Consider the following 7760-nt stretch of genomic DNA (forward strand, 5'->3'; position numbering starts at 1 on the left):
CTGAGTTTGATCCCTGGGTTGCAAAGATACCCTGGAGGAGGGCATGGCAACCCACTCCAGTATTCTTGCCTGGAGAATCCCATGGACAGAGGAGCCTGGTTGGTCTACAGTCCATGGGGTCACAAAGAATTGGACACAACTGAGCGACTAAGCACAGCATAGCATACAGACCATCCTTACATTGATTAGGAACTAAGACAGATTGTGTTTTCTTCTTCTCTTCATTCTGTGCATATGAGAATAAAGATTTGATTGGGTGCTCTGGTGTAGGCACTTATAATAGGATCAAGTACAGAATAGAAATACTCTCTGTATGAAATTAAAAAAATAATAAGGCCCCAATGTATACTAAAAGCAATTTATTACATTCTTTAACAACTTGGTTATCTCCTTCGGAAAGAGTGAACACTTCTGCCTACTTCTTTTCTGTTACTGCCCAGATTTGCCTGAAGTGACTTACCACTTTACAGTTGCAACTGAATTTATCTTATAATTGTTTTGGTTTTCCACCTGGCTGAAGTCATAGGGGCTTTCTTTCAGAACTGGGCCAAATTAGGCAGAATTTCTTTGGCATAACTATACATCATGGTATACAGAACATTTAAGGACTAGATTTGCAGAGGAAATGAAAGTAACTTCTTGGGAATTAGAACTCTGTCGTTTGAGCTTTCTGAAATTTTTTGACTGGCACAGTATCCCTGCATTTGATCATATCGGGGTGATCTCTTTTCTTAAGGGCTTTATGGGTAATCTTCCTTTCCAATCCATTATCTCTTGACTACTGGAGAGTGAGACTGTGCAGATCATTTCACAGAGCCTTTGTAACCAAGTCACTGCAGATTAAACAGGAAAGAAAATAGTTTCCTGATGTATTCCAATTGTCATGGCTCCTAGATTTGTTTAATAGTGACACAAACTGTCTTTATATTGTTTCTTTCTCTCATCAAGGGAACCACTTTTTCCCCGTTTTTTTCATTTCTGGTAAAACACAAGATAAACCTAGCCACATGTATGCAGGACAAATCCTACAACTTATGAGGTCTAGTTTAAGTTCTATATCTACATGAATGCTTCCAACATTGCTACAAACCTTAACTATCTTTTTTTGTGAATATGTAAAATGTATACACACTCCACCTGCAAGTCATTGTCTAACAATATAACTTTATCACATGTACTTGTCTGATATTTCCAACTGGATTAAAGCTCTCTGAAGAAAAAAATCATGCATTACGTTTCTGATTTGTAAACTCTGTAAATGGTTTCTGTTTTTTCATGACATCTTAAAAAATAAGTACAAGAACCCTATTAATATTAAGAAAGAAACCTACATTCTCAAGTCAATTTCATCCAATTTTAGAATTAGGCATTTTTATAATAACTCACTTCTTTTTTGGAGTCCATAAGAAAAATGAATTGGTAAGCAAGAGTTGGAATGCAGAACTCAACTTCAGTCAAGATGAAAATAAAGAGAAGTAGGGAGTTATGAGTAGCTTGGCTATTTATGTTTGAAAAATTTTTTTCTTCAATTATTTGGAACATAGCCACACACATCTGCTTATGTGCCAGAATTTGGGTTTACACCTTCGGTGTGATGGAACTAATTTTACTAAAAATATCTTGACTCAACAATTTTATAACTTTAAAACCAAATGTTACTTTTATGAGTTCTAGCCATTTCCTTTTTTTCCCCCAAAGCATTAGAACTAAGAAAACACAATTGCAGCTGACCATCAATGGGAGCTATTTGTTATAATGACAAGTGACAGTTGTTTATAATTAAATCATTCATTTCCTTGGGGGAAAAAAAAATAAGGCTTTGTGCAGAAAACACCAATACCAAAGTACAAACAGTTTTCAGCTTTTCTAAGTACCAGTTTCATTTATTTTTTTAAATTGAGCTTTACTTTTGAGTATACAACTTTGTTTTTATTTTTTGGGTTTTGATTTTCTTAAGTCCTATGAGTGGTCCAGGATACATTTAGCAGAGCACATATATTTGATTAGATACTGGTGAGATCAGTCACTGTCATGACGACAAAATACAGCAATTATCCCAGTCTGGCATTACAAAGATGTTTTCTAAGGCCACAGGAAAGATCAGAGCAGGACAGAGTGGCAACCAAAGGTCTCCATGTAGAATAGGGGAATTGATGTGGGGTGTTAGGGAGTCAGGCTGAGATGGCAGAGCTCAGCAGCAGCAGGTATATTATGACTCACTTGAGAACACTGAGGTGTCATGTCTCAATTCCCAAGCCTCTTCCTGCCTCATGCTCTTGTTCATGTTCCATACTTTTTTGTTCAGTCCTATTCCACACCCTAGTTGGCCAAGAACTGCAGCAATTTCAATCACTTCTGATTTTGTTTACAAAATTTCTTTTCAATTGAAGGATAATTACTTTATAATGATGCATTGGTTTCTGCCATACATCAACATGAATCAGTCATAGGTACACATATGTCCCCTCCCTCTTGAACCTCCCTCTCACCTCCCACCCCTTCCCACTCCTCTAGGTTGTTACAGAGACTTGGTTTGAGTTCCCTGAGTCATGCAGCAAATTCCCATTGGTTATTATTTATTTTACATGTGTCCGTGTGTTTGTTTCCATGCTACTCTCTCCATTTGTCCCACCCTCTCCTTCCTCTTCCCCTTTCCTGGGTCCATAAATCCATAAGTCTATGAGGTGGATGAATCTAGAGCCTATTATACGGAGTGAAGTAAGTCAGAAAGAGAAAAACATCATATATTAATGCATCTCTCTATATATAGAATCTACAAAGATGGTACTGATGAACCTATTTTCAGGGCAGTAATGGAGACACAGACATAGAGAAAAAAAAATTATTTTTGTCTCTGGGTTTCTGTTCCAATTAATCCTTTCTCTTCTTTTGCTTTGTCTCTGGTATTGAATGCATCCGGTGTTTGTTACTTTCCTGATTTCTGCAGAATTGGATCTCAGTTTCTAATTCAACCTCAAGGACCAGTAAGTCATTCTTTATGTAGAATTTTTAGAAACATTATTGATCTAATTTTTACAAGGTTTCTGCTTCTTGACTAATTTGTGCCTTGAGCACTACTTCCTTGTAAATCCACAGAGCCCTAAAATCCACAAAATAACCCAAATGGATGGAGTACTGTAGGTTCAACTGTGGTAGCAGTAAGTAATTCATAATGTGTACATGGAAACTGGAGAGAGAGAATTGCAGGAAACCCTGGACAGAGGTGTGATAATGGGTTATGTGATTATGAAAATTACATCTGGGGAAGTAACAGAATTGGAGGACTATAGGGGCTCAGGCGACTTTAGAGGCCTAATTTTTTGGCTGTGGGAGAGGAAAGATTAAAAGGAAGGAAAGGGAGAAATATGCTACTGAGGGGCAGATTTTTTTCCTCTCCAATAGAGAACTGATAAGAGAACTGATCAGCCTGTAGAACTGATAAGAGATTGTGGTGGCAGAATCGATCAATCAGCAAGCCAGATTAACAGTGCACAGAGGTAGGATAGCTACAGGATGTGGCCTCTGTAGGTTTTGGTGCGACTGCCCAGACTGTCATTAGGAAGCTGACAATTCAGTGTTCATGGGGCCAGTTCTATCATATTTATTTCTGGTAAATAAATAGTACATTGCATTTTTGTTTATTTTGGCAAACATGCACTAAACACCTATGATGGGCTAGGCCTATGCCATATACTAAGGACAGAAGAGAGAAACAAAGGAAGAAATGATAAATAAGAAAGGGAACAAGGGGGAGTTCCCTGGTGGTCTAGTGGTTAGGATTCAGTGTCTTCACTGCTGTGGCCTGGGTTCAATCCCTGGTCAGGGAACTCCCTCAGGCCTCATGGTGTGGCCAGAATAAAAAGAGGGTGGGGGAGGAAGGTAGAAAAGATGGAAAGAAGGGGGAATAGAATTAGTTCCTTGGTTCCTGTCCTCAGGGAATGTGTCTTCTCATCAATTTTGTCATCACTCTTCGGTTGTATTAATAAAATACTAAGTTAGAGTGACGTCACACTATCGTAAATATAAATATTATAGGTTACTTCAAGTGGATGGTCCAGCAACTCTCACTTTCTCAAAACTGTGTATGCTGATCCAGAGATAGCTGAGTGATTGCTTCAGTTTAGCTGTTCCATCTTACATTTGGACACATTTGCGTTTTACATCTTACACATTTATAAATGTGCCCTTATGATGACAGCTCTAGTTTTTCTTTTACTTTCTTCAACATTATCAGATATTTGATACATGGTTTTCGGCGCTGCAGATTTTGGTCAGATGGTCAGATGGGTATGAAAGAAGTCAGATCAGTGGCATCTGTCATTTTCAGGGGCTGAGGTATGCCTGGGACAGAGACAGAGTCTGTGAAGTTAAAGATAAAAAACTCGCTTAAGATGGAAGTCAGGAGGCCCTGAGTAGGAGGATATATGGGGTTTTCAGAAATTGAGAACTAAAGCCTATAGCTGGAACAAAGTTTCTCTACTCCACATTTAAATTTTGGGGTACCCATCAGCTGTCAGGCTATCCACTTTCCTACAAGGATGGCTAAGAAATGCCTCTTCATCAGAGGTAGGCCCTTTCAGCCTGGCTCTGCCCCTTTGAGTTCATGAGTTCATGTAAAACAAAGGCTGGAAGTGAGCTGGTTATACCTTTTGCAGAGAGTGATTCTTCATGCAGAGAATCACTTTTTTTTTTTTTTTTTCTGTCCATGCAGTGTGGCTTATGGGATCTTATTTCAGCAACTGGGGATTGAACCCAGGCCCTCAGCAGTGGAAGTGCTGCGTCCTAACCACTGGACCACCAAAGAAGTCCTAGAGAAGATACTTCTTTCATTCTCCTTTCTATGGGAGCTGAAAGGTATCCAACTGGTTGCTGTCTCTCAAGGCAAAGGAAGGGAATCACAGAGTTTGGGCAAGTCTATTAGACTGGTAAAATGACCTCCAGTGTCCTGTAGAATCTCTGCCAGGCAGCTAAGCTTGCTGATCTGCCCTGATATTGCTGAAATCAGGCACAGAGCTCTGAGATGCTTGGCATCCTGGTATGGTGCCTTAAGTTCTCCGTCCCCAGAGTTAGGGAGAATGGACTTATCTATATCTTTAGGCTTCTGAGTTGTGGGTTATAGTGGTATATGGGCCTTGGCTTATAAGTTTGCTGGGATCTGCTATATTTAGGAGCAAAAGCTCATGTGCCAAAAGACTGCTGCTTAAACCAAACACAAAATAAGAAGAGGAATAGCCTTGCCATAGGTAGCACATAGAAAAATACCTTTCTTTCTCCCTTTTTCCTATAGTATCAATGATAATCTCAATGAAAAGGTCAGGGACTGAAGACTAGGGAATATTTTAAATATTCTCACCTACAGTGTTTAAAGAATTTTTCCTAATTTTTTCTAATTGTGAGAGTAAATATTTTAAATGAGCAGAATAGAGTGTTAACAATGAAAATGGAACTGCTTTAAAAAGTGCATGTTAAAAAATTTGAAAAAGAGTCAGGTTAGTATGTCATGATGAAGCTCATTGCCCAGAGAAAAGGGGAACTCAAGACAGCATGTTGGTTACAATTATTGGCAAAAATAAAGTTGTTTTATATTTGTACCACATGACTTGATATTGCTTAGTTTCAGTAGTTAAGAGTTCTGCTCAGTGAGCCCTGCAGGAGGTGGATAGCCAACAACTGATGCTATTTGGAATCTTTCATCCTTGGCTTGTGAGTTTTAATGATTGACTTTAGGAAAATAGGATATACTTCACCAGGAATTACACATTATCTTATCACATTAAAAATACGCTAGATAAAAACATGAAGGACAGGCATCCTACTTGGTAGGGACACACTGAGAGTTTTGTTTTTGTTGCTACGTGTAAGAAAAGATGCCATTAAAACTTTCCTTCAGAAGTTTATTGAAAGCATTAGGCAGCAGAGGAAAAGATTCAAAAGATAAAAAGATTGGAAAGGAAGATACAAAATTGTCATTATTCATAGATGACATGCTAATATATTATTTCAGTAATAGTCTAGCAAGTTTCCTGAATACTAATTAATGGATAAAAATAATGGACTTTTCTATACATTAGTAATTATAGATAGAGAATAATGCCATTTAAATAGCTTTAAAAATAGCAAATGGGAATTCCAAATTCCTGTAAGTTTATGGTATTTAACTACCTAAATCTGAACTTCTCTCTGTATTTTCTAGAAATATTTAAGGTTAAAAACAGGAAGAAAAATGCACTCTTAATTCACACCTACAGCATAATCAGGAGAAACAGAAATCTACAAACTGACTTGAACTTGTAACTGGGAAAATAAATATTTAAAACCATCAGAGTCACCTCTAGATCCCAATCTAGGACAGAGGATATGTAGAAACAGGAGGGAGGCAGGTGTTAGCAGGAGTGAAGCACAGATCAAATCACTCTCTGAACAAAGGGTTCCACTCTCAGTGTGAATGCTGAAAATCGATGTGAATCCTAGTGTAGGAGGGTACCAGTTACTAGGGAATCAAAAGGAAGAGGCTTGAAAGTTTATGTGACCAGCAGTGACCAACGTGACAAGGCATCTATTCTGGGGAATTGGAGGCAGTTTGGAAGGAAGAATTTTTTCTTTGAAGGCTGATTGGTGAGGGAAATTAAAGGAACAAGCAAGATATAAACATTACTTATTAAGAATATTACTAAGTATGATACATCTGCCAAAGGTACATCTATTGGGAAAGCTCAATTTTTCAATACCAACCAAACACTAAGAAGACATTAATCCACCTAAAACCTTCACTTCAATCTCTTCCCATGGAGAAACACCTGTTATTTATGGTTCAGGAAAGTCCAAAACATTGAAAACTGAACAGAAAATGACAGGCAACACCTACCCAAAGCTAATTTAAGAGGGAAATTAGAAGTGAAAGATCAAAGTTTTTCACACTGTAAAAACATTTCTTAACCTCCCACACCACTAGAAAAGCGACTAGGAAGTAGAGGACAACTGAAACACGTCTCAACATTCATTAAATACCATTAAACAAGTGTTTTTACATGTGAAAGAACACTTGGAATCAGAAATTCAAAACCTAGAATGGAGAAAAACAACAGCATAAAAGGAGCAGAAAAGAAAAAAAGAGGAAGAGGTGAGACAAAAGTTGATCAAATAACCTCAGGGGGAACTGTTGAGAAAAATATTTTTAATAATCATTTCAGAGACAAAGACAAAATTATAGCCTATGCAAGGGAGAATGGTTAGACTGAAAATATGAAGGTGAGGCATGGTCATAGCCAATGTTTTCTTTTTTTTTCTAAGTCGCTTCAGTCTTGTCCGACTCTGTGCGACCCCATAGACAGCAGCCCACCAGGCTCCCCCGTCCCTGGGATTCTCCAGGCAAGAACACTGGAGTGGGTTGCCGTGTCCTTCTCCAATGCATGAAAGTGAAAAGCGAAAGTGAAGTTGCTCAATTGTGTCCAACTCTTAGGGACCCCATAGACTGCAGCCCACCAGGCTCCTCCGCCCATGGGGTTTTCCAGGCAAGAGTACTGGAGTGGGGTGCCATTGCCTTCTCCAGAGCCAAGTGTAGGAAAAGCAAATAAGAAAAGTAAATGAATGAGAAAAGATTCGATGTAGAATACAGGCAAAGAGAGTCCAACATACAAGTGATTGTGATCTCCAAGGAAGTATAAATAAAGTAATAGAACTAATATTTTAAAACTATAATTCAGTAAAAGAAATTGTGGAAATTTAAAACTACACTTACATTTATTTGATGGAAGGGCCTA

At 38.2% G+C, this 7760-nt stretch overlaps 1 non-coding gene across 1 annotated transcript; it reads right to left on the reverse strand.

The window, feature by feature from the left end:
- Window positions 1-4731: 4731 nt before the first annotated feature.
- TRNAG-UCC (transfer RNA glycine (anticodon UCC)) lies at window positions 4732-4801 on the reverse strand. Its single transcript has one exon. It is a non-coding gene; the product is annotated as a tRNA-Gly (tRNA).
- Between the last annotated feature and the right edge of the window lie 2959 nt (window positions 4802-7760).

Source organism: Capricornis sumatraensis, chromosome 1 (genome assembly GCF_032405125.1).
Source record: "Capricornis sumatraensis isolate serow.1 chromosome 1, serow.2, whole genome shotgun sequence".
In the NCBI taxonomy this organism is placed as follows: Eukaryota; Metazoa; Chordata; class Mammalia; order Artiodactyla; family Bovidae; genus Capricornis; species Capricornis sumatraensis.